Here is a 25661-nt window from a genome sequence, read left to right on the forward strand (position 1 = left end):
CTAAGAGATTTCTTGTCATTTTACCTCTAAAATTTGATTTTCTTTTTCTAAGATGTTATTTCTGAAGCCTCCCTTTTTGCTTTTGAAATGAACCTACATTTAGTGACTGTTCTTAGCAGTGTCTTTTTTTAAAAAATGTAATCAGATATATTGTTTTATGCCTATGTGCCATCTAGGGAGACAGATGGTATAATAGGAGGAGAAATGGGCAGTTCATAAGACTAGAACCACCTCCCACCACTTTCATTCATCTCTTTAATAGTCATTGAATATTGTTTATGTATCAGGCATTTACTAGAAGTGTGTGTTTAAAGCAGACCTTATTTCTTAGAAATGTTATTTTCATAAATTTTCTAATCATATTTCTGTTAAGATCTAGTTTCTAATCAAATATTTTGACTAATTTAGTTAATGATCAAAATCATAAAATAATATAATACAATCAAATATAGGCATTTTTAAAACTGAAAATGCTTTTCCTTAAGGATTGGAGATTACTATATATTGTCAGTGAAAGTCAAAAGTAAAATTATGAGCCAGTGAGAAGGTGTTAAATGTAGAAGTGAGATATTTAAATTTTATGTACATTTTAATACAACTTTTTAAAACAACCAACTTTTATCAAAGCTAGAGCATATAAAGAATACTTCAAGTCTATGGTAAAATTTATGCAGATGCAGGAAATGTACCTTTATTAAGCAGACTCTCTCGTGTAATTGTATTTTATTAATGACCTGAATTATGGAATAACAGATATGATAAATATCATAAAATATTTGGAACACATCATTAGTAGACATTCACCTCACATGTATTTTCTGTATTTTCTAAAGTATTCTTACCCTCAAGACTTCTTTTGACCACTCAACCATTTGTGCCAAAGATAAGTGCTTCCTGGTAAGATAGCACACTCATCTCTAAATCCGTTACTAATAGAGACACCTCGTATATTTTTCCTTCATGACTCTTACATAGGTATTTTCCTCCTCTGAATCTTAGATTCACTTGCTTGATCTTTACATTTTCCACAGGAGAGCATTGACTGTGCATTTCTACTTTTCCAAAGAGCAACTGAAAAGTAATCTAGCATAATTTATATTAAAAAGTATTTCTAACTTAAATAATTCCTGGATTTTTTTTCTTTTCTATCTCTGTTTAACACTAAAAGCTACTCTGATAGAAAATTAGAGTTAAAATGTTTTCAACTCTGATTTTATTATATCAGTAACCACATGACCAGCTTGAAGAGCAAAGATAAAGAAATCATTAGGTTATTTAAATTTTTAACCTTGTTTGTCTTTGTGTGTGTACATGTGTGTAACTTTAAGACACTGTTATTGCCTCTCATATATAAATTTTAAATGGGGGGCCTTTTGAATGGGTACTCTTATTCATTTACAGATGAGACAACTGAGGTCTGAAAGAGATTGTTACTGGCCCAAAGATCCTCAGGCTATATTTTCCCAGTGTAGTTTAACAAAAATGATCTTTGAAGTGATTTTGTAGTGTGCTTTTTATTAATGTGCACCACACAATAAATACTTTACTCTTCTTTTATACCAATTGAAGCTCCTTTAGTGCTATTATTACTTTATACACACACAAACACACACACACACCCATACACCACATCTGCTACAGTTATAGCTCTTTATCTGTTTTTCTTTTGAAAAAAATCTTCTATTTATCAGAACCAAGTCAAGCTTTATACTTAGTTCACAAAACTATGCAGCAAGGTTTTATTATTGAAGCAATGACATATAGCAACAATAGTAGCCCAATACTGTGTTATAAATGTGGCACATGTTCATCAAGACAGAGGTTTGGTGATTGCAGTGTAGACTCCAATCAGTCTCTTTTGAAACTCATGGAAAGATCTGTCTGACCCTGTTGTGCAATATTCCTGTAACTGTGTCTGACTTCACTAAGATGTTTTCACTTAGGCAGGATGTCCAAATTTGAGGAAAATAACTGAAACATTGGAAATACTATAAAAACAGTTGATTAAGCTATAAGAAAGGAAAATGGGTCAAAGCCACTTTAAGATTTTAATCAGCTATATAACAATTTATCTATTTCAAATTAGGTATGCTGAAAAGGCTGCTAACATTGGAGTTAAAGACTTAATAGTCTTTAACAATAAGTTAAAGACAATTAACTTTCTTTTCAGGTTACTTACTTTTGATTCATAATCTAGAAAATAAATCTTGATAGCTTGATGTGACATTAGAATGTAATTAGAAAATAAAAGAATTAAGCATAATTATTTACAACTAATAAAATTTTATTTTTCCTTTCTTTTTTTTTATTACTTTAATGACCACCATTTTATACCCATTAGCAAATAAAATCTTTTCAGGATCTCCCTTTCCATTCTTACCTTTATTGTGCTTGGATTCCTTCCTCCTTATACTTTTAAATTATATGCTTAAGAACAAAAATTTTTAAATGTCTAAAATAGCGTCTAAATGAGGTATTAGCATCTTGGAGAAAGGCTTATTCTCTGGCGACCTGCCAAGTATCCTGCTAAATTATTGGCAAGCAAATATTTAATATGATTCTCAGCCAATGAGTGGCACCCACCTATATCTTTTGTGAGGGGGGTGGTATAGAAGGTAGTCAAAATTTTAAACTCTAGGAGTCTCAGAAATGCACCTAGGTCAGCAGAATTAAATTTGTAGCTACTGCTTAAATTGTTGAAAAGCTAACATATTCAGGAAATTTTGGGCAACTATAAACTTGAATGAATGAATAATTAAACCAGTAAATCTAAAGCTTTAATTTTAATAAGGACAATTTTAATCATTAACATTTAACTGTGTCCTTTAAGAAACTGATACTGAAGGAACAAAAAATTTAATCACTTTCTTTTCTTTTCAGTATGTATAATTTTGAAGGATTATTCTTATATGATATCTGTTTTCTGAAAATTATGAAATAAGATATGTGAAAATCCAAATAAATTGTTTTAGCAGTAAGAAATTACTGCTGTTTTGGAAATATAGTAGCTTCATGACCTTTAAAAATGTTCCTTTTGTTTAATAAATATGTGGAATAGACTTGTAAAATTTTATTTGATCTCAACATGCTGAAAACATACTTTATCCTATGAATAGGCATGAATATTGGACTCAGAGACTTAACAAAGGCTTTGGTTATTAATGAGTAAACCACAAAAATGTTATAGAGGTTTGAATCATGTGCTCCCTCCAAAGTGAAAGATACTATGACTCAACTATAATCTCTATGATCATCCTTTCTCTCTACAAAAATCCCATTTTTCTCTCCTTCTAATAGTACCCTACACAGCAGGTGATACCTTTCTCTGGCTCCCTTCCCATACTATGACCTATCTCTGTAAAATTCCTTACCAAACCTTCATAAGTCCCTTAATTTTTTTTTTTTTCGCTATATAATTTATTACAATGAGATTTTTCAGAATAGGAGACCCATTATATTCAGAGGTTTATGATTTAAAATTTTGAGTATTTGAGTGCACTGTATCACCTCCTGTTTTCAGTATACTGAGAAGTATGAAGCCACTTGACAATGGTAGAGGAAGTGAGATTGGAGGGTTTGAGGCTACATGTTCTTAATATAGACTATGTATTTAAAACCCTTCCAGACCAATTAAAGTTGAGTGGAAATAATACTGTGTTACCAGATGAATAGGGAGCAGAGGATCTTGAAAATATTTTCCACATAGCAGTCTCCCTAGTAGATATGAATGTAGGTTGATAAGATAATCTTGATTAAAATACAAGTGCCCCTTTGGAGGAGCAAAGTTATCATTAATTCTCATTTTATTCTGTATTGCTTTAACCATTAAGGATAACAATATGCTTTAATCCAATAACAAATTGGACCAAAGGGCAGTTAAATTGGGAGTTGTTTTAGAAGATTAAGGTGAGAGATCTTCCTCTCTCTTACTTGAGAGGCTTATCTCTATGAGGTAGAAGACTTTTTAGATACAGAAGGAATGAGGAACCGTAAAATGGGGGAGACATTTGGGAAAGGAAGTAGAATGGTTGACATAGACTTCGCAGTTTTGTTCAGAGTCCTGGTAGTGTCTCCCTGAAAATCACCTTTCTCTTTGTCAGATACAATCTGTAGAATCTCAGACGCCATCCCAGACCTACTGAATTAGAATATTCATTTTTACAAGATCCACAGGTGATTCACATGCATATTAAAGTTTGAGAAGCACTGCTCTAAGTGACTGATATCTGAGTTAAGCAAGCATGGTTAGTTTAGAAAGGAGCCCTTCCACTCTCCCTGTCCCACTCCGCCCCCCAACCCCTTTAAGTTGATCTTCCCAGTTCAGGCTACTCTAGACTCTTGTTTTTCTAGCTCAGTGTTATGTATCCTTGGTAATTCCCTGTTGAGACATGGAGAGAAAGAAGAGAAGATGTGCTAAGGAATATACCACCTAAAAGAGGTTGATGAAATAAGTCAAATTTCCCTCTCATATGACCCTCATCACCTAGCTATGATTTATCAGATGGTAGAAAAGTTTCTTATGTACAGCCTTTCAGAAGATATTCCTTATAAATTCAGAGAGCCTCTCATGTAAGGAAGTGAGATTATTAGATCCTGGGGCACTCTGGAGTAGAGCTTTTGCATGGTAGTATTATCACAGTACCTAATCCAAGGGCTGACAACTACCAGCCAGATGACCAATTCTTCCGTTGCTCTTAAGTGTTCTGCTTTTCTGGCTGATATGAAGAAAGAAGCAGACTTCCAATATCTCATGAGTAAAGTTCAAGCACCATCTAATTCTAATGGTATATTTGGCCCCAAAGATTCAGCTACCTCCCTCCCTCTTAAAAGTAAAAATGATGGCTATTTCCATGATCATACCACAGTTTAAAAATTTATGACCCTCTGCCTACCTTTTAATGTCATTGTACTGTGTGTTGTAAATAAATCCATTAACAGTGTTCATTGTTGAGAACTGTGGACTTGGTAGGTCAGGGCTAGCTAAGTTATATTTTTGCTACTAGAATATTAGAATAAAACAAGGAAAAAAGTAATTTCCTATATTGTTTGTTTCCTGTACTTTTTCCCTGTACTTTTAAAAAATAATTCCTGAGACTTTTCTTCTTTAAAACTATCTTAAAATTGAGTCTTAAAAGTAAGTTCAAAAAACATTTTTGGAACTAACATAAAATGGTATTTTACCCCTTCACTTCCTTCATTTGCCCATTTCCATGTCTGTTTCCTTAATTAATAAATCAAGGGAACACGTGTGTCATTTGCAGCAAACACCAAGCATTCACACAATTTCCAATGAAATCTTTATTTGTGGCTGTGTGGTTACTAGTAATCATTGCAGATGCTTATAGGTATTTGGTAAACTGGCTTCTTGGTCGCTAGACTCAAGTTTATTAGCTGTTGCTAACAAGATCTATTCTACAGATCTCCTGAGAATAGAAGCTGTGCCTTCTTTTTGTCACCTTTTTCCTTTTTTATCACCCTTTCTGCTCCCAGTAATGATGAACTACACAAAGAGGAAGGTTGGTAGTGCTATCTCAACCACATACATTTACGATAAGTAGTGCCTCAAATTGATTTGCAAGAATCTAAGGAATCTCCGTCATTCCTCATGTCAGCTCCAGGAAGAGGGTGCTTAAAATCAGTGCCAGTTCAGGGTATCATCCCTACCAAAGATATAACTCAGTTATATCTGAGTATAGTTTCCCAATATAGTGGGAAACTTTAAGTCAAATTAAAAGATCTTAGAGTAGTGTTTCTTATCCAAGCTCTTTTGTATTTATGCTTTGAGCATGTAGAGAAGTATACAGTTCAAATAGATAACTACAGACCAATAGAATAGAACTGGAAGTCAGAAATAAACTCATACATCCATGGCCAATTATTAGTAAGAAAGGTGCTAAGACCGCTCAGTGAGGGAAAGAATAGTTTCTTTAACAAATGGTGCTGAGACAATTAGATATCCACATACGAAAGCATGAAGTTGGGCTTCCACTTCACATCACATACGAAAATTAACTCAAAATGGATCAGCTATCTAAATGTAGACACTAAAACTATAAATCTCCTAGAAGAAAACACAGGGGTAAATCTTTATGACCTTGGATTTTGCAGTGGATTCTTAGATACGACACTGAAAGCACAGTCAACAAAAGAAAAAATGGATAAATTGGACTTCAAAATTAAAAACTTTTCATTTATCAAAAGACATTAACGAAGTGAAAAGTCAGCCTACAGAATGGGAGAAAACATTTACAAACTATACATCTGGTAAGGGTCTAGTATTTAAAACAAAAAAGTAATAACCAAATTTTAAAATGAGCGAAGGATTTGAATAGACATTTCTCCAAAGAAGATTTACAAATAACCAAGGAGCACATGAATGGATGCTTAACATCATTATTCATTAGAGAAATGCAAATCAAAACAGTAAGATACCACTTCATAACTACTAGGATGGCTGTAGTCAAAAAAATGAAAAATAAACAGTGATGGCAAAGATAGGAAGAAATTAGAACACTTCTACATTGCTGATGGGAATATAAAATGGTGCAGCTTCTCTGGAAGACAGTTTGATAGTTCTCAAAAAGTTAAACATAGAATAACCATATGATCCAGCAATTCTCCTCCTAAGTATATATCCAGAAGAATTGATACAGGTACTGAAATACTTGTACACAAATGTTGATAGCACTATTCACAGTAGCCACAGGGTGAAAACAACCCAAATGTTCATCAGTAGATGAATAGAAAAACAACTTGTGAATATTACTCATCCATAAATAGAAATGAAGTACTGATGAATGCTACAACATGGATGACCTTGTGAACATATTAATGTGCTACATAAAAGAATCTAGACAAGAAAGGTCACATATTGTATGATTCCATTTATATGAAAATATCCAAAAATAGGTAAGTCTATTGAAACAGGAAACAGATTGCTGGGGCTAGGGAAAGGGGAGAACGGGGAGTGACTGCTTAATGGTTACTGGGTTTTCTTTTGGAGTGATGAAAATGTTTTGGAACTAGACAGGGTGTTTTCACAACATTTTAAATGTACTAAATGCCACTGAATTGTGCACTTTAAAATAGTTAATTTTATAGACAACTAATGAGAACCTACTGTGTAGCACAGGGAACTCTACTCTATGCTCTGTGGTGACCTAAATGCGAAGGAAATCCAAAAAAGAAGGGATATATGTATACGTATAGCTGATTCACTTTGCTGTACAGCAGAAACTAACACAACATTGTAAAGCAACTATACTCCAGTAAGAATTAATTAAAAAAATAAAATAAAAAAATAGTTAATTTTATCTTATGTGAATTTCACCTCAATTTTTTAAAAAAAGGATAATTAGTTACACTAGTACACAGGGATAATGCTGTTAATATCAGCATCTTCAAATACAGTGTATTTTGAAAAATGTTTGCTGTGAAGTCAGAGTACTTATTCTGGAACTATTTAAAGGAAGTTCGAAAAACTAGATGCACTATTATTTTACCTTGTTGGATGAAGTGGTGTTTGTTTCTATTCTTTCCCTTTTACAGAAAATCTAACAATGTTTAGAATACCAGATTGAGAGAATTTCTTTCTTTATGGCTGAAATTTGCATAATGATTTTTGATGGGGAAAAATAAAAAATATTAGAAGACAATATGATAGAAGAAAAACATTAAAATTGTTGTAAATGATTGCTGAAGAGCATAATCTTCACAGTGTTGAAGGATCCAGTGCTTAACAGAGTATGTAATTTGTCAGCATTGAAAATGTGCTAATCATCTGCCCAACAAAAAAGATGAACAAAGGGATTAAAAGAGCTTTAGTCTCTAGTGCTCCTTTTCAATGAGAGATGAGTAGATTTAATGTTCATTTGCCACATATGGTTTCATTAATAGCACTTCGGCTTTTCTCTGCCCCATTTGAGGCTTTACACTTAGGTAAATCCAGCCTACAGTCAGACTTGCCAGAGTTTCTGTATGTACTTACTGTTTATTCAGAGGTTATGTTTCAACACGTTCTAAACCATATTAAAAATGCTTTATTCATAAATTAGCTTACTTCATGTTTAAAGTCAATAAATGATATGCTGTTATTGTGTTTGATAAGAAAACACATGGATATCAAAATAAGAATCTTAAGTATCTGTCTCTAATGACGATGAAATGCAGATAGAGGTAGACTTAACTTCAAATGAGAACACACTGCTTCCTTTAGGTTAGCCCTTTCCGTGCTGTTTCTGTCCTCATTTAAGAAGACCTGGAAAACAGATAGCTAGTGGGAAGCAGCCGCATAGCACAGGGAGATCAGCTCGGTGCTTTGTGACCACCTAGAGGCGTGGGAGGGAGGGAGACGCAAGAGGGAAGAGATATGGGAACATATGTATGTGTATAACTGATTCACTTCGTTATAAAGCAGAAACTAACACACCATTGTAAAGCAATTATACTCCAATAAAGATGTTAAAAAAAAAAACAAAAAAAAACTGGGACTCCTACCTGTTCTCTTGCCCTCTGGATTAGAAGTTTTCACCTGGCTCCTTGGTGATGATCCATCAGTCTCCTCTGTTAGTCCCATGACCAGTGACCATAAAACATCTGAAAATATAAAATATTTTGTAAAACCTTTTGTTTTAGTTTATCTTTTAAATTAAATCTCTGCTAATATTAATTTAAGGATGATTACAGAATGACAGAGATACAGCTAACAGAGAGTGGGGTAATAGAGTGGCTGGAAACATAGAGCATCAGAATGAGTCAGAGGAACAAAATATTGATATGATTCCTGGTCCACTTCTTTTTCTTATTCTTCTGTGAATCATTACCATATTATACCATGGCCTTTTTCTAGCAACAGACTCTCTTTGGGCATCCAGCCACCACATGATACTATTCCTGAAGGTTCTATTCTTATTCTCCTTCCTTGGCAGAAACACCCCAGGGAGGGAGCCAACTTGAGTTCCCCTTTCCCAATTACCTTCTAACTATTTCTCCTATCCCATATTCCCAGTTATTCCCCTCAAGGCTTTTCTCTAATAAGTCCAGATGGACCCAACCTCCTTATACTTTTACTTTTAAGTTATATTTGTCTTTCTATGTCTTTAATGAGCTCTGCTTCACATTTGCTTGTGTTTAAAAATGATGGGGAGAATGCAAAGAATGACTTCCCTGTGCAACTTTATTTCTAGAGGGAATACCATTGTGAATACTGTACACCAGTACAGACTCGTAATTCATTGTGCCCATGATATCTGCTCTCCATTAGTATTTTGTAGGGCTGGCACTGAACTTATTTTTCTCACCTGTGCTGTTCTAGTAGTCTTGTGAGACGTATTTCAATTGGTCTTCAAGATAGTGAATCCTTGTTAAATATAGTTTGATTGGAAGTCATATCTGATAAAATATTCTATCACTTTATTATTATTTTTTAAAATTTATTTATTTATTCTTGGCTGCGTTGGGTCTTTGTTGCTACGCGCAGGCTTTCTCTAGTTGTGGCACGCAGGCTTCTCATTTTGATGGCTTCTCTTTGTTGTGGAGCACGGGCTCTAGGCGCGTGGGCTTCAGTAGTTGTGGCACGCGGGCTCAGTAGTTGTGGCTCGTGGGCTCTAGAGCGCAGGTTCAGTAGCTGTGGCGCACGGGCTTAGTTGCTCCACGGCATGTGGGAACTTCCTGGACCAGGGCTCGAAGCCATGTCCCCTGCATTGGCAGGCGGATTCTTAACCACTGCGCCACCAGGGAAGTCCCTATCACTTTAGATATTTGGAAAATCTCATTACATTATGATGAATGACTTAATAAATAAAAAGAAGTCAGAATTTCTGTTATTTAACTATAAAATCTTTTTATGTTAGAGACGTTTTCCCTTTTGCCTCTTTCCCTTTTAGGTTCTAACCTCAGAATTTATTCTGCTGGCATCCTCAGGCATCATCTGCATCCCCTGATCAGACCGTATACAGTCACCTTATAATGCAGGAGTGTTGCTGGCCCAGTGCCAACCGAGATTATACCTTAAAATAACAACCTGCTTGTTTACCTACCCTCTAAAGCTGGTATCTCATATTTTCTCTGCAGCTAGACTGAGGATTTAACGAGTTGGGAAAGAATGGAAAGGATTGATAGGAAGGCTGTGGTGCAAGTGTAGGATGGTGTAAGCTGCCTGCACGGATCAGCTCTGTCAAGAGCTGGCTAGGAAAGCAGTGGGAAAGTACCAAAAAGGACAGTGTTGTCAGAAAGTGGAATTGGGACTTATAAAAGAGTACAAAGGAGTTCATCACCCCATTTCCTTAGTTCACAACTCACGGGATCAGTTATTAACTTTAAATGATCAAATAAGTCTGATTTGAGTTACCTATTCTGTGAATCCTCTCTAGTCATGGTTTAAGATAAGGAATGTAGCTTTAGTTTAATATGTCACTCACTTCTCTGTCAACTCAAGCGAGGTGGGTATTCAACCCTAACTTCTTTAGAGTCTTAAGTAGTCATATATATATTTTTTTATTCATTCTGATTTAAGATTATAAAAGTCTTGAAAATGTGGTTTTATGTTTCTAAATCTACTACATTTAAATCAATGTATAAGTTCAAGGGTATTGGAGTCAGTATACTTTATGGTTCTTTTTTCATCTCAGCATGAATAACTTCAAATTCAGTGAAGTGTTGTTTGGCTTTTCTTACCCAAATGGTATACTTATCTGATTCACTTCACTAGTTGCCTATTTTCCCTTTCAGAAATGTCTGTTCTCTCACCAGGAGACTAAAACATTGTGCAGATGTACAGTTGGATACAATGATGCCAATATAATATATGCACTGTTCAATAATTTATTTTGTATCTGGAGTGATGCATCTGTTTCCTTCTTGTGGGAGGGGATTTGAGCTTCATTTCAATGTCATTTTAGGTACTGGTCCAATTTTTCCATCCAGTTAACCAAAAATGAAAATTTCCATCTGTTCAATTGCCATTCAGAGGAATGTTTTATCTCTGAAGCACATTATGACAACTAAAATTGACAGCATAATCTGTTTGACTTTTTTCTCTTTTATTCCCTCTTCAGATTCTCTTGAGCTTTAACAAGAGAGTATTCTTTTTTATAGCTGCCTAAGATTATAGGACTTACTCTTTCTTCTCTCTAGTAACTGTAGACCAGTAGAGTATGAATGGCTGTCCACCATTCACTGCTTTATTATGTTTTTTTTTCTGTCCATTTCTGATCCTACAGTAAACATACTTGTTAGCATTCTATTAACAGAACAATGCAAACATAGCATTCTCTTTCTATAAGAGTAAATGTCTGGCAGTACTATTTGGCATCCCATTGAACACAGACTCTTTCCAATTGATATTTGGAAGATACCATTACAGGCTGATTTTTATTGATCATTCTGTACTTTAGGAAATTGGCTAAGGAGGCCTTTGGAATATACCGTCTGTAAAGTTTTTAACTCTTTACCTAAAGAACTAAGAATATTGCCTCAAATAAGTTTTATTGCTAAAATGGCAGAAAGATTTCTTTCTGTTATTAATATTTCAATTTAAATTAGCCCTCTCACAAAAAGCCCTTTCTATTTATGGACCAGGTAAAAATTTTAGGTGCAGTGAATTAAACAAGGTCCTGTCTCGCAAATGAAAGGTTATATCCTGGAAGCAGCATGATCAGGTTAAAATAATTTTTGTGACAATGTAAAATAGACATAGCAATACACTAAAACTTCTGCTCTGCTGAGCCCCAGAAAAAAATTATTCAAGATAGCTGGGTTTCTTCATAGTGTCTGCATTGATAATAAACATCTCTGATACCCTGTACGCTTTCTTGTCTTCTTGAAGATATTATATGATGGTTTATATTATATTAATGACCACCACTTACTTTTCTATCCTGTAAAATATTTGTGCCCTCATAGCCCTTTTGAGGTATATTGGGTAGTTTTCATCTATGTTGTTTATCCTTCACGCCTGTGTTCACTAAGTTTTTCTGTTCTGTTTTTTATTTTTTTCTCTTTTCCCATGCTGTTGGCTTACACATATCCCTTTTACCTTCCTATGTCTTATGTACCTTCCTATAGCAAACATGATCTCCTGTGGATCAAGTCAAATGAGTAAGAGTACTATATACCAATGATATATTATGCTACTGAATGTAAAGAATAATAGTTTAAAACTGAAATTGATGTATTCTTATGTGCAAAGTCTTTTATATAATGGATAATCAACTGTAGACTACTCAATATATGGAGTATTTCAAAAGCTGTGATTGTGAAATCCAGTGGAATATCACTTAAGGGAGTAAAAGAGCATTCTTGAGAGTGTGAAACATCAGAACTAAAAGATTTCATATCTTAGATGTTTTTTAGCTATAATAATATGAAAATTTATATATGCTTTTGTGTATTTATGGGAGGCCGAGTAAATTTAAATCTAGTATATGAGTTCCTTGGGATCTCATGATCCTAGAAATTCTCCTATTAAATTGTTATTGTTATCTCAACTTCATTGGGAATGCTTTAATTTGTCAGAGTCTACCCTACGGACAGTTTTCATGGAGAAATGTAACTAGTTGACATTTAAGACATAGTCACATCATTTGAAGCATTATAATTTCTTGTAATGTTAGGACTATAAATGTCCATTTTTTAAAATTTTTTAAATTTTATTTATTTTTTTATACAGCAGGTTCTTATTAGTTATCCATTTTATACATATTAGTGTATACGTGTCAATCCCAATCTCCCAGTTCATCACCCCACCCAGCCCCCCGCCGCATTCCCCCCTTGGTGTCCATACGTTTGTTCTCTACATCTGTGTCTAAATATCTGCCCTGCAAAGTGGTTCATCTGTACCATTTTTCTGGGTTCCACATATATGTGTTAATATACAATATTTGTTTTTTTCTTTCTGACTTACTTCACTCTGTATGACAGTCTCTAGATCCGTCCACGTCTCTACAAATGACCCATTTTGTTCCTTTTTATGACTGAGTAATATTCCATTGTATATATATACTACATCTTTATCCATTCATCTGTCGAGGGGCACTTAAGTTGCTTCCAGGACCTGGCTATTGTAAATAGTGCTTCAGTGAACATTGGGGTGCATGTGTCTTTTGGAATTATGGTTTTCTCTGGGTATATGCCCAGTAGTGGGATTGCTGGGTCATACGGTAATTCTATTTTTAGTTTTTTAAGGAACCTCCATACTGTTCTCCATAGTGGCTGTATCAATTTACATTCCCACCAACAGTGCAACAGGGTTCCCTTTCCTCCACACCCTCTCCAGCATTTATTGTTTGTAGATTTTCTGATGATGCTCATTCTAACTGGTGTGAGGTGATACCTCACTGTAGTTTTGATTTGCATTTCTCTAATAATTAGTGATGTTGAGCATCTTTTCTTGGCCATCTATATGTCTTCTTTGGAGGAATGTCTATTTAGGTCATCTGCCCGTTCTTGGATGGGGTTTTTTTTTTTTTTTAATATTGAGCTGCATGAGCTTTTTATATATTTAGGAGAGTAATACTTTGTCTGTTGATTCGTTTGCATATATTTTCTCCCATTCTGAAGGTTGTCTTTTCGTCTTCTTTGTAGTTTCCTTTGCTTTGCAAAAGATTTTAAGTTTCATTAGGTCCCATTTGTTTATTTTTGTTTTTATTTCCATTACTCTAGGAGGTGGATCAAAAAAGATCTTGCTGTGATTTATGTCAAAGAGTGTTTTTCCTGTGTTTTCCTCTAAGAGTTTTGTAGTGTCTGGTCTTACATCTAGGTCTTTAATCCATTTGGAGTTTATTTTTGTGTATGGTGTTAGGGAGTGTTCTAATTTCATTCTTTTATATGTAGCTGTCCAGTTTTCCCAAGACCACTTATTGAAGAGACTGTCTTTTCTCCATTATATATCCTTGCCTCCTTTGTCATAGATTAGTTGACCATAGGTGCGTGGGTTTATCTTAAGGCTTTCTATCCAGTTGCATTGATCTATATTTCTGTTTTTGTGCCAGTGCCATACTGCCTTGATTACTGTAGCTTTGTAGTATAATCTGAAGTCAGGGAGTCTGATTCCTCCAGCTCCATATTTTTCCAGCAAGACTGCTTTGGCTATTCGAGGTCTTTTGTGTCTCCATACAAATTTTAAGTTTCTTTGTTCTAGTTCTGTAAAAAAATGCCATTGGTAATTTGATAGGGATTGCATTGAATCTGTAGATTGCTTTGAGTAGTGTCGTCATTTTCACAATGTTGATTCTTCCAATCCAAGAACATGGTATATCTCTCCATCTGTTTGTATCATCTTTAATTTCTTTCATCAGTGTCTTATAGTTTTCTGCATACAGGTCTTTTGTCTCCCTAGGTAGGTTTATTCCTAGGTATTTATTCTTTTTGTTGCAGTGGTAAATGGGAGTGTTTCCTTAATTTCTCTTTCATATTTTTCATCATAAGTGTATAGGAATGCAAGAGATTGCTGTGTGTTAATTTTGTATCCTGCAACGTTACCAAATTCATTGATTAGCTCTAGTAGTTTTCTGGTGGCATCTTTAGGATTCTCTATGTATAGTATCATGTCATCTGCAAACAGTGACAGTTTTACCTCTTCTTTTCCAATTTGTATTCCTTTTATTTCTTTTTCTTCTCTGATTGCTGTGGCTAGGACTTCCAAAACTGTGTTGAATATTAGTGGTGAGAGTGGACATCCTTGTCTTGTTCCTGATCTTAGAGGAAATGCTTTCAGTTTTTCACCATTGAGGATGATTTTTGCTGTGGGTTTGTCGTATATGGCCTTAATTATGTTGAGATAGGTTCCCTCTATGCCCAATTTCTGGAGAGTTTTTATCATAAATGGGTGTTGAATTTTGTCAAAAGCTTTTTCTGCATCTATTGAGATGATCATATGGATTTTATTCTTCAGTTTGTTAATATAGTGTATCACATTGATTGATTTGCATATATTGAAGAATCCTTGCATCCCTTGGATAAATCCCACTTGATCATGGTGTATGATCCTTTTAATGTGTTGTTGGATTCTGTTTGCTAGTATTTTGTTGAGGATTTTTTCATCTATGTTCATCAGTGATATTGGTCTGTAGTTTTCTTTCTTTGTGACATCTTTGTCTGGTTTTGGTATCAGGGTGATGGTGGCCTCATAGAATGAGTTTGGGAGTCTTCCTCCCTCTGCTATGTTTTGGAAGAGTTTGAGAGGATAGGTGTTAGCTTTTCTCTGAGTGTTTGATAGAATTCACCTGTGAAGCCATCTGGTCCTGGGCTTTTGTTTGTTGGAAGATTTTTAATCGCAGTCTCAATTTCAGTGCTTGTGATTGGTCTGTTTATATTTTCTCTCTCTTCCTGCTTCAGTCTCGGAAGGTTGTGCTTTTCTAAGAAGTTGTCCATTTCTTCCAGGTTGTCCATTTTATTGGCATATAGTTGCTTGTAGTAATCTCTAATGATCCTTTGTGTTTCTGCAGTGTCAGTTGTTACTTCTCGTTTTTCATATCTAATTCTATTGAGTTGAGTCTTCTCCCTTTTTTTCCTGATGAGTCTGGCTAATTGTTTATAAATTTTGGTTTTCTTCTCAAAGAATCAGCTTTTAGTTTTATTGATCTTTGGTATTGTTTCCTTCATTTCTTTTTCATTTATTTCTGATCTGATCTTTATGCTTTCTTTCCTTCTGCTAACTTTGGGGTTTTTTTGTTCTTCTTTCTCTAATTGCTTTAGGTGTAAGGTTAGGTTGCTTATTTGAGATGTTTCTTGTTTCTTGAGGTAGGATTGTATTGCTATAAACTTCCCTCTTAGAACTGCTTTTGCTGCATCCCATAGGTTTTGGATCATCGTGTTTTCATTGTCATTTGTCTCTAGGTATTTTTTGATTTCCTCTATGATTTCTTTAGTGATCTCTTGGATATTTAGTAACGTATTGTTTAGTCTCCACGTGTTTTTGTTTTTTACATTTTTCCCCCTGTAATTGATTTCTAGTCTCCTAGCATTGTGGTCAGAAAAGATGCTTGATATGATTTCAATTTTCTTAACTTTACTGAGGCTTGATTTGTGACCCAAGATGTGATCTATCTTGGAGAATGTTCCATGTGCACTTGAGAAGAAAGTGTAATCTGCTGTTTTTGGATGGAGTGTCCTATAAATATCAATTAAATCTATCTGGTCTATTGTGTCATTTAAAGCTTCTGTTTCCTTATTTAGTTTCATTTTGGATGATCTGTCTTTTGGTGTAAGTGAGGGGTTAAAGTCCCCCACTATTATTGTGTTACTGTCGATATCCTCTTTTAGAGCTGTTAGCAGTTGCCTTATGTATTGATGTGCTCCTATGTTGGGTGCATATATATTTATAATTGTTATATCTTCTTCTTGGATTGATCCCTTGATCATTATGTAGTGTCCTTCCTTGTCTCTTGTAACATTCTTTATTTTAAAGTCTATTTTATCTGATATGAGTACTGCTACTCCAGCTTTCTTTTGATTTCCATTTGCATGGAATATCTTTTTCCATCCCCTCACTTTCAGTCTGGATGTGTCCCTAGGTCTGAAGTGGGTCTCTTGTAGACAGCATATATATGGGTCTTGTTTTTGTATCCATTCAGCAAGCCTGTGTCTTTTGGTTGGAGCATTTAATCCATTCATGTTTAAGGTAATTATTGATATGTATGTTCCTATGACCATTGTCTTAATTGTTTTGTGTTTGTTTTTGTAGGTCCTTTTCTTCTCTTGTGTTTCCCACTTAGAGAAGTTCCTTTAGCATTTGTTGTAGAGCTGGTTTGGTGGTGCTGAATTCTCTTAGCTTTTGCTTGTGTGTAAAGCTTTTGATTTCTCCATCAAATCTAAATGAGATCCTTGCCGGGTAGAGTAATCTTGGTTGTAGGTTCTTCCCTTTCATCACTTTAAGTATATCATGCCACTCCCTTCTGGCTTGTAGAGTTTCTGCTGAGAAATCAGCTGTTAACCTTATGGGAGTTCCCTTGTATGTTATTTGTCATTTTTCCCTTGCTGCTGTCAATAATTTTTCTTTGTCTTTAATTTTTTCCAATTTGTTTAGTATGTGTCTTGGCATGTTTCTCCTTGGGTTTATCCTGTATGGGACTCTCTGCTCTTCCTGGACCTGGGTGGCTATTTCCTTTCCCATGTTAGGGAAGTTTTTGACTATAATCTCTTCAAATATTTTCTCTGGTCCTTTCTCTCTCTCTTCTCCTTCTGGGACCCCTATAATGCAAATGTTGTTGCGTTTAATGTTGTCGCAGAAGTCTCTTAGGCTGTCTTCTTTTCTTTTCATTCTTTTTTCTTTATTCTGTTCCTCAGCAGTGAATTCCACTATTCTGTCTTCCAGGTAACTTATCCATTTTTGTGCCTCAGTTATTCTGCTATGGATTCCTTCTAGTGTAGTTTTCATTTCAGTTATTGTATTGTTCATCTCTGTTTGTTTGTTCTTTAATTCTTCTAGGTCTTTGTTAAACATTTCTTGCATCTTCTCGATCTTTGCCTCCATTCTTTTTCTGAGGCTCTGGATCATCTTCACTATCATTATTCTGCATTCTTTTTCTGTAAGGTTGCCTATCTCCACTTCATTTAGTTTTTTTTCTGGGGTTTTATCTTGTTCCTTCATCTGGTACCTAACCCTCTGCCTTTTCATCTTGTGTATCTTTCTGTTAATGTGGTTTTTCTTCCACAGGCTGCAGGATTGTAGTTCTTCTTGCTTCTGTTGTCTGCCCTCTGGTTGATGAGGCTACCTCTAAATGTTCATGTTTTAAAAGCATTTTAAACCTCTCTCCTTAATCACCTAAAAATAAAAGAAGGGAAGGGAGAGAAGAAATGGAGAATTAGGAAGAGAGAGGAAAAAAAGGAAAAGAAAAAAGAGAGAAGGAAGGAGTGATAAGGGAAGGGAAAAAAGGGGTTGGATTCAGGTCCTTGACTTAACTCACAGTCTTGTGGAAAAAATCAGGCATAATAAGAGTAGGAAAAAATTGCTACCAGAATTCAGAAGTTGTATGTCTAACTATTTCTTTCAATGCCTGGAAAGACTGAAAAAAAAACCAAGTTATGGTTCTTTAAAACAAAGTAAGAATTTTTTAATGGAAGAAGGAAAGGATGGCATTAGAGATGTGTTCTGGGAAGAAGAAATGGTGTGAATTGGTTCTGTACCTACAGATACTCACATACTGTTTTTGTTTGTTAGATCTATACAATACACTACTTAATAACCAAGAGATCACTGAAGGAATCAAAGAGGAAATCAAAAAATAGCTAGAGACAAATGACAATAAAAACACGACGACCTAAAACCTATGGGATTCATTTACACCTTATTCCTCTTGATATTCAAAATGACCTCTCAAGATCTTAGAAAAATTGCTTACATTCACTGACCCTCAGTTTCATTACCTATAAAATTAGGATGATTCCACCTATCTTAAAGCATCTGTGAATAGTAACTGAGTATGTAAAGGGCTTGGTATGTAGAAAGTGATCAATAAATAGTAGTCAGTATTATTATCATCACCTTCATCATTACATTCATGAAACATTTTAGGCACATATTGGCTAGTTGACTTAGCTCATAAGTGACAGAATCAGAATGTGAACATAGGTACTTCTCATTCCAAAGCTAATGGTCATCTCTTTCTATTATCTTGTCATAGAGGCAGATAATATTAAGTCTGTAGAGAAAATAGCATTAAACAGGGCCGTGAAAGATAGGTTGCATTTGTAGCATCCAAGGCTTTTTATGAACTACCTTTATTATCTCTCACCAGTGTCTTTCTACATTATCATTTCTACATGTCATGTGCATATTTTTATGGGGTCTTCACTACTAATCCATACCTTTTATCATTATCTTTATGGTTTACAGCGATTCCCTATATTTTGTTAAAAGTCTCTAGCAGTGTTTTCAGATCACAGAGTATTCTTAGGTTTTACAAGATAGAAGTATGCCAAAGCCAAAACAGTTGAGGAACTGTAATCTCTAGAAGGGAGGTAAAATGTCTCCTAGTTTTTCTTTTCCCATCTCTTAAATGATTGGGCTAATTGGAGCTCTGTTCCCAGCTGTCTACTAGTCTTACTGTACATCTTCTTCAAGCCATGGAATTCACTCCCATGGCTTCAGTGCTCATTGTTCTAAAACATATTAGATCCATTCCCCCTATTTTCTGACTTTAGACAGAAACAACAGCATACTGAACAATTCCTGTGAGATACTTCAATGAGACCTCACAGTCAATGTTAAAACTGAGACTAATTATTCCCTTCCTCTAAACAAGAACTAAAAATTGCTTTTCCTCTAGTATTTTCTCTCTTAGCAAATGATGCCTACCCTCTATCTAGATATCCAAGTTAGAAACCCGAGAGTCAGTTTTCTCCCTTATTCCCAGTATCCTTTCAGTTACCAGGCCTGCCAATTATACTTTCTAAATAGTTCTTAAAGTGGAAGGCCACTTCTTTCTACCATCAGTACCTCTACCCCAGTCTAGGCCTCTGTCACTTCTTTCCTGAACTACAGCTGCATCTTGATTTTCTACCTCCAACCTGTTCTCCTCTAATCCAGGCTCCACACTACAGTCTTACTGATATTCCTACATTTCAAATCTGATTATAGCACTGTGTTGCTTTAATCAGTGACTTCATACCACCCTAGGATTAAGTCCAAGATGCTGAACTTAAGAGGCCTTTCACAGAATCGGGACCCTGCCTCTCTGACGAGCATTATCTCACTCCATTCTTCCCCTTACTCTCTACTATAGCCTTCAGCCCATGAGAGACTTTTCTGTTCCTTCTCTGTGTATCATTCCATGCCTTTCTACATGTTTCCCTCGCCCCTAACTGCCGTCTCCTTCTTCTCTCCTTTCTGCCTCTAACCTTTCCATCAGCTAAGTACTCATCCTTTACTTTTCATTTAAATACATCTTCCCCAAGGAGATCTTCCTCATTTTCTGGACCAGGTCAGAATCCTTTGCTCTTCATTGTTATTACATATCTTATTGTAGTGGTTGTTCATTGTGGGCCTACTGTGGCTGATGCTGCTATTTACCTCCCATTAGACATTCATTCCTTCTTTCTTAGCAATAAGAATTCTTATTTTTAGCTGGGCACATTGCTGCATAACAATGACTATATTCTCTCTTTTCCTTTACAGCTCCATTTGCCTTATGATTAATTCTTAGGAAATAAGTTGAGTGTGATTTCTGAAAACTATCATTAAAGGGAAGGCACATGCTCTTCTTTGCCCTTTCCCTTTTCTCCTTCTGCTGACTAGTATGTGAATGTGCTGACTGGCACTTGAGTGATACTCATACTGGGTCATGAGTGATACTCATACTGGGTCATGAAGTGGCACTGAGGACAACAGAGCAGCCAGATAGAAGGGACCTGGATTCCTTATGACTGCAGTTTACTACCATATCAACCCTGAACTCTTGGCTTCCATATTTCCTTTATGTGAGAGAAAAATAAACTTCCATCTTTTTTTAAGCTAGTGTTACTTACTTACTCCAGTGTGTATTTTTACTCTGATATAGCTGCTTTTCATCTGAGCCTCTTCTTGTGTTTGGATAATTCTGTACCTTATGAGTCTTACTAGGAGGCAGAGCCCCTCCCACAGTAGAAAAGTTGTGTAATCACTCCCTCAGCTTCCCTTGTAGCTGGGGTATGATGTATGATCTAGACTTAACCAAGCTGAAGTGTCTGTCTCACTTTTGAATTCATGAGTTAGTGATACAAATAAGTGGAGGCAACACTGAATTCTTCCTGGCAGTGGCTATAGTAGGTAGATCTATGGGGGCGGGTGGCAATAGAACATTCAGGTTGGAGGTGCCATCCTTTGTTTAGGGCCAGTGAGATGCCAATTGTAGCAGCTAAAGTTTGGTGACAGCAGCAGTAAGGTCTTCACTGGACTAGTTCTGTGGTATCATTTTCCATGCTTTTCTCCTTCATTACATAGTTTCTGAGCCTGTTTCTTCAGCATGCCAACAATTCTGTGAACTATCTAACATTTCATTTTTGGTTGAAACTAAACAAAGGTTTCTATTGCATGCAGTTAAACTCTTTACTGATATAGTCATGATTGGTCTTCTCTAGCAGATTATAAATGCTGTCAGGACTGTCTTCTCATCAGTATATCCCCACAGTGCATAGCATCTCAGTGTAGCCTAGCTCAATGCCTGGTACATTAAATAGGTGCCCAGTTTTTGTTGGTTTGTTTTGTTTTCTTTGTTTTTAATAAATGAGGAATCCATGCCTCTGATCTCAACTCTCTTACCTACCCCAGTAATTTCACTTTAGCTCCAGTAATCTTCTGAAATTGCTCTTGGTAAGATCACTGCCAGTATTCTGCTTTCCAAATCCAGTGTTTCACTCTAACTTGATTAACTTCTTTAAAGCTTTGAACACACTATTCCTTCCTGGTTCTCATTTTACCATTCTGATTATTTTCTTTTTAGGTTTCTGAAGTTATTCCTCATTATCTGCCAGCTGTTATATTTTAGTGATCCCCCAGAATTCTTTATTCAGCTCACCCACTCCTATGGCATCAGTTACTATACATGATGATGATTACCAAAAGTTATCTTCTACCCAGACCTCTCTTTTGAGCTTCAAACCATTATATCCAGCTGCCCACTCAATAGCTCCATCTGGATATCCCACAAACCTCTCAAACTCAACATATCCTACATGCCTAAAATTAAACAAGTTTTGTTGTCCTTCCCCAACAGACAGATACTATAGATATGGCTATTAAATCATTTGCTTAATCTAATTATCAATGGATTAGTTGAAATTAAGTTAATGTACATGGTGCAAATTCACAGTTAAGATTTATTCTCAGATATTTTTTCTTTCTTTAGTACTTTCGTTTTTGGTTTTTTAAAAGTTTATTTTATTGAAGTATAGTTGATTTACAATGTTGTGTTAATTTCTACTGTACAGCAAAATGATTCAGTTATATATGGTATATATACATTCTTTTTCATTTTAGTCTAGTACTTTCTGTTTTTCTATCAGTGTACCATTAAGACTATTGATAATTTCCGAAAGTTCTGTTTAGTACCAGGACTTTACTACTGAGTGTAGACACAAATAATATTAGTATTGCATGTTGAATAGACCTAAACTAGAATACATTTGCATCTATATTAGTCTATATTGAGAAATCATTTTAATTACATTTTAAACAATTTTAATTTACCATTTTTATTTAGTAGAATTTTTAATCTTTTTGAAGTAGAATTTAGCTTTCAGAAAAATGTGATATAAAACATACAAAGAAATGAGACATAGTAATTGAAAAGTAGTCAAACTTTATTTCTTACATAAAAATTTCACCTATAATCTCACTTATTCACCTTGACGTTTCCAATTAAGTGTTTTGAAAATTATAACAATAATTTGCTTTAACCAATTTGTATATTGCCTGAACTCTCTAGGTAGCAATCATGTAAATAGCATGACAGGCAGTTTCAGTTAGAAACCTCTTCAACAGTTTGGTTACCTTGTAAGAAAAACGTCTTCATATTGGAGAATTATTAAGCCACATAAACAAATAAAAATTGGTTGTTAATGTTGCAAACATTCAAACAGAGAAGTTAAGAAAATTATTGAAATTTGCACAGTAGGTTTTTACATTTAATCACCCTCAGAAAACAGCTGATGCAAAAAATATGTTAATGCAGTTTTATTCATTTGAAACCGTTAAGCTGAATTAGATTTTTTTTTCAAATAATTTATGGAAGCACGGTAGTTTCTTTTGGATTTTAATTTTGTCTAATGTCTTATGTTCAAAAGTTACATAAAAAGAAATTTTCCCTTTATAATAATTTCTTTCAACTCTCTTAAAATAAGGTATTTTAAGAGTTCCCTGTGTTGATATATTGATAAAATGCTCTGTGCGTTGTATACTTGGATTATATTAAAGCTAGTGGATTTATTTCTAACTATTATTCTTTTCTGTTAGACATCTGTTTGAAGGTTTAAAGATTCTTTTTTTTCTAAATTTTTTTATTTATTATTTTTGGCTGCATTGGGTCTTCATTGCTGCATGCAGGCTTTCTCTAGTTGTGGTGAGCATGGGCTAGTCTTTGTTGTGGTGCGTGGGCTTCTCATTGTGGTGGCTTCTCTTGTTGTGGAGCGCGGGCCCTAGAGCGCATGGGCTCTAGGGCACTCGGGCTTCAGTAGTTGTGGCATGCAGGCTCTAGGGCATGCGAGCTTTAGTAGTTGTGGCGCACGGGCTTACTTGCTCCGTGGCATGTGGGATCTTCCTGGACCAGGGATCAAACCTGTGTCCCCTGCATTGGCAGACGGATTCTTAACCACTGTGCCACCAGGGAAGTCCTGAAGGTTCTGAATAAAGCCGGTTTTTAAATTCATTGCTGTGAATCGTATGACATTGAATATGCTTGTACAGTCATGTATTCTATGGACAGTTGCTGTGCATCACTGGAGCCTAGCCAAGATATCTTTTGGTCCTGATTGTTCCCAAGTTCATCTCTTCCTTTTGTAGAGTTAGGAATTCATGGGAGTAAAATCAGAATTCATAGGAGTAGTAGAAAACACAAAGCTAGAAATTTGAAAAGGTACTGAGAAGTTTCAGTGAGGTTTGTATAACTTATGTGTATGTCATGTACAAAGCATCTTTATAGGTATTCTGTTTTATACAGTGGACCTTGGCACAGTTCCTGTTGGAGATTGTTGAATTTGATTGTAGGCCATTTTTCAATATTTATTTTGGCATAGTTGTTAACTCTTATTTGAGGCTGGTTTGGAAATGCCAAAACTGATAAACTTTCCATTATTGTTAATTACCTATATAACAGACCTTGGGTTTTAAAAGTTTAAGATAATGTTAAACTCTAACCACTTACAGGGAGAAGAGAATTTCTTTTGCATATGTTTAATATTCATTGAACACCCATGATATAGACATTAAATAAGAATGTGGATTCTTTGTTTCTCCACAACTTTCTTGTTCATTACCTGTTGAGACCAAATTGAAGTAAAAGAACTATCACAAGCAAGATTGATTTTTTGGACATTTTCTGACTTTGTTCTGAAATAGATATGCTTAGGTATGAACTCCTATTAACCCTGAAAGTGTGTACTACTAATGGTAGAATTTGTTTTAAAAATTGAGTGACTGAACCAATGTATACTTACCTGATATACTATATATATATTTTTTAACAATAGGAGTTGCTTTATTGACAAGTACTATTCAGAATCTTCATAGTATAGGAAGAAAGACTTAGTTTTATTCCACTTGTCTCAATACTTATTGCACTCTTTTTTTTTTTTTTTTTTTAAATATGGAACGCTTCACGAATTTGCGTGTCATCCTTGTGCAGGGGCCATGCTAATCTTCTCTGTATCGTTCCAATTTTAGTATATGTGCTGCCGAAGCGAGCACTGATATACTATTTTTAATTACTTTAACAATGCTACTAAATGTAATACCCAATCTCTTGTATATATTTTTATCTTTAATAAGAGATTCATGGAAACAAGTAGATTGTTTAAATATTTCTTGACCTTCACCACTACTCAAAAATCTTTCCACATTATTGCACAGAAAATTCTACATGTCAGAATAGCAATTGTACTCTAAATTTCCAAGCTTCTATTTAAAGGAAGATTTAAAATCTCGAGGGAAGAGGTTAAACAACAATAATTATGAATTATATTTTAATAATTAAATACTTTGCTAGTAGGATTTTTTAAATGATTCATACAGAAATAAAAATATTTTTTTTTTTATGTAAAAGCAGAAAAAGGTGAAAGGCAGCAGAGGTAGGGAGTGGGATGCTATGTAAATTGGGGACGCAATAGGCTGAAATTACATAACTATATGTTGTGGGAAATAGGACTAATTTCAGTGAAATCCTGTTGGATGGTTGCTGTGGTTGCATGTGTATTGAAATTATAATGATGACATTTCTGGTAGGTGGCAGCCAAGTAGCGTGAAAGCTGGTAGCAAATAACTGTGAAGTGGGAAAACTATGGATTAACTGTCAGGAGGGAATTTGAAGCTTTGTTCTTTTTTGACTCATTTTGCATTCTATCGCACTAATATATTCTGTCTTGAAGTGCTGCATTTCTTAAGGTGGTTTATGCTTAAACAGTTGCCGTGGTTTCCCCTGCTGTCATGGTAGGATTCTCTGGGACAGTTCTCTCCTCAAAGCTGGAGGCTCCCAAATCAAATGCTACTTTGTTTTTTAATCATCTAAATGTAACCTAAAGTGACTAAAGCTTGTAGTTTTAGATATGAACTTGACTTATGAATATAGATTATAATAAGGGAGTTTGAGTTTAGGGGCCAATGCTATGTTGGAAAGGTAAAGAATAACAATGACTCTTAGGTGTGTGTTTTTTAAAAGATTGGTAGGTTGCTTGTGCCTGGGTAGCCTGTACGTCTCACTGTACCTCTGATGTATCTGGGATGTCTAGCCTCTGAGTGCCTGGCCACTCTTGATAACTGTCAGCACTATCCCAGCAAAAGTACTTATTTTTTCCTCTCTATCCCTCTTTTGTAGTTTAGGGGTTCAACATTTGCCTCAGATCATAAATATTTTCTTTTCTCTATTTTTAATTCTTCTTTTTTTACTCCTCCTCTATTAAGATAAGTTAAGCATGAGACAGCCTACAATAAATAGTAGGTTACAGTAAATCCACTATACTCCAATAAAAATTTTTTA

At 35.1% G+C, this 25661-nt stretch overlaps 1 protein-coding gene and 1 non-coding gene across 2 annotated transcripts in view; one reads left to right on the forward strand and one right to left on the reverse strand.

The window, feature by feature from the left end:
- Positions 1 to 25661, forward strand: part of NDUFAF2 (NADH:ubiquinone oxidoreductase complex assembly factor 2) — a 180137-nt gene that overhangs the window by 18959 nt on the left and 135517 nt on the right. The window lies entirely within an intron of this gene.
- Positions 24270 to 24376, reverse strand: LOC118893758. The gene has a single exon (XR_005019598.1). It is a non-coding gene; the product is annotated as a U6 spliceosomal RNA (small nuclear RNA).

This window comes from Balaenoptera musculus, chromosome 3, assembly GCF_009873245.2.
Source record: "Balaenoptera musculus isolate JJ_BM4_2016_0621 chromosome 3, mBalMus1.pri.v3, whole genome shotgun sequence".
NCBI classification, from domain to species: domain Eukaryota; kingdom Metazoa; phylum Chordata; class Mammalia; order Artiodactyla; family Balaenopteridae; genus Balaenoptera; species Balaenoptera musculus.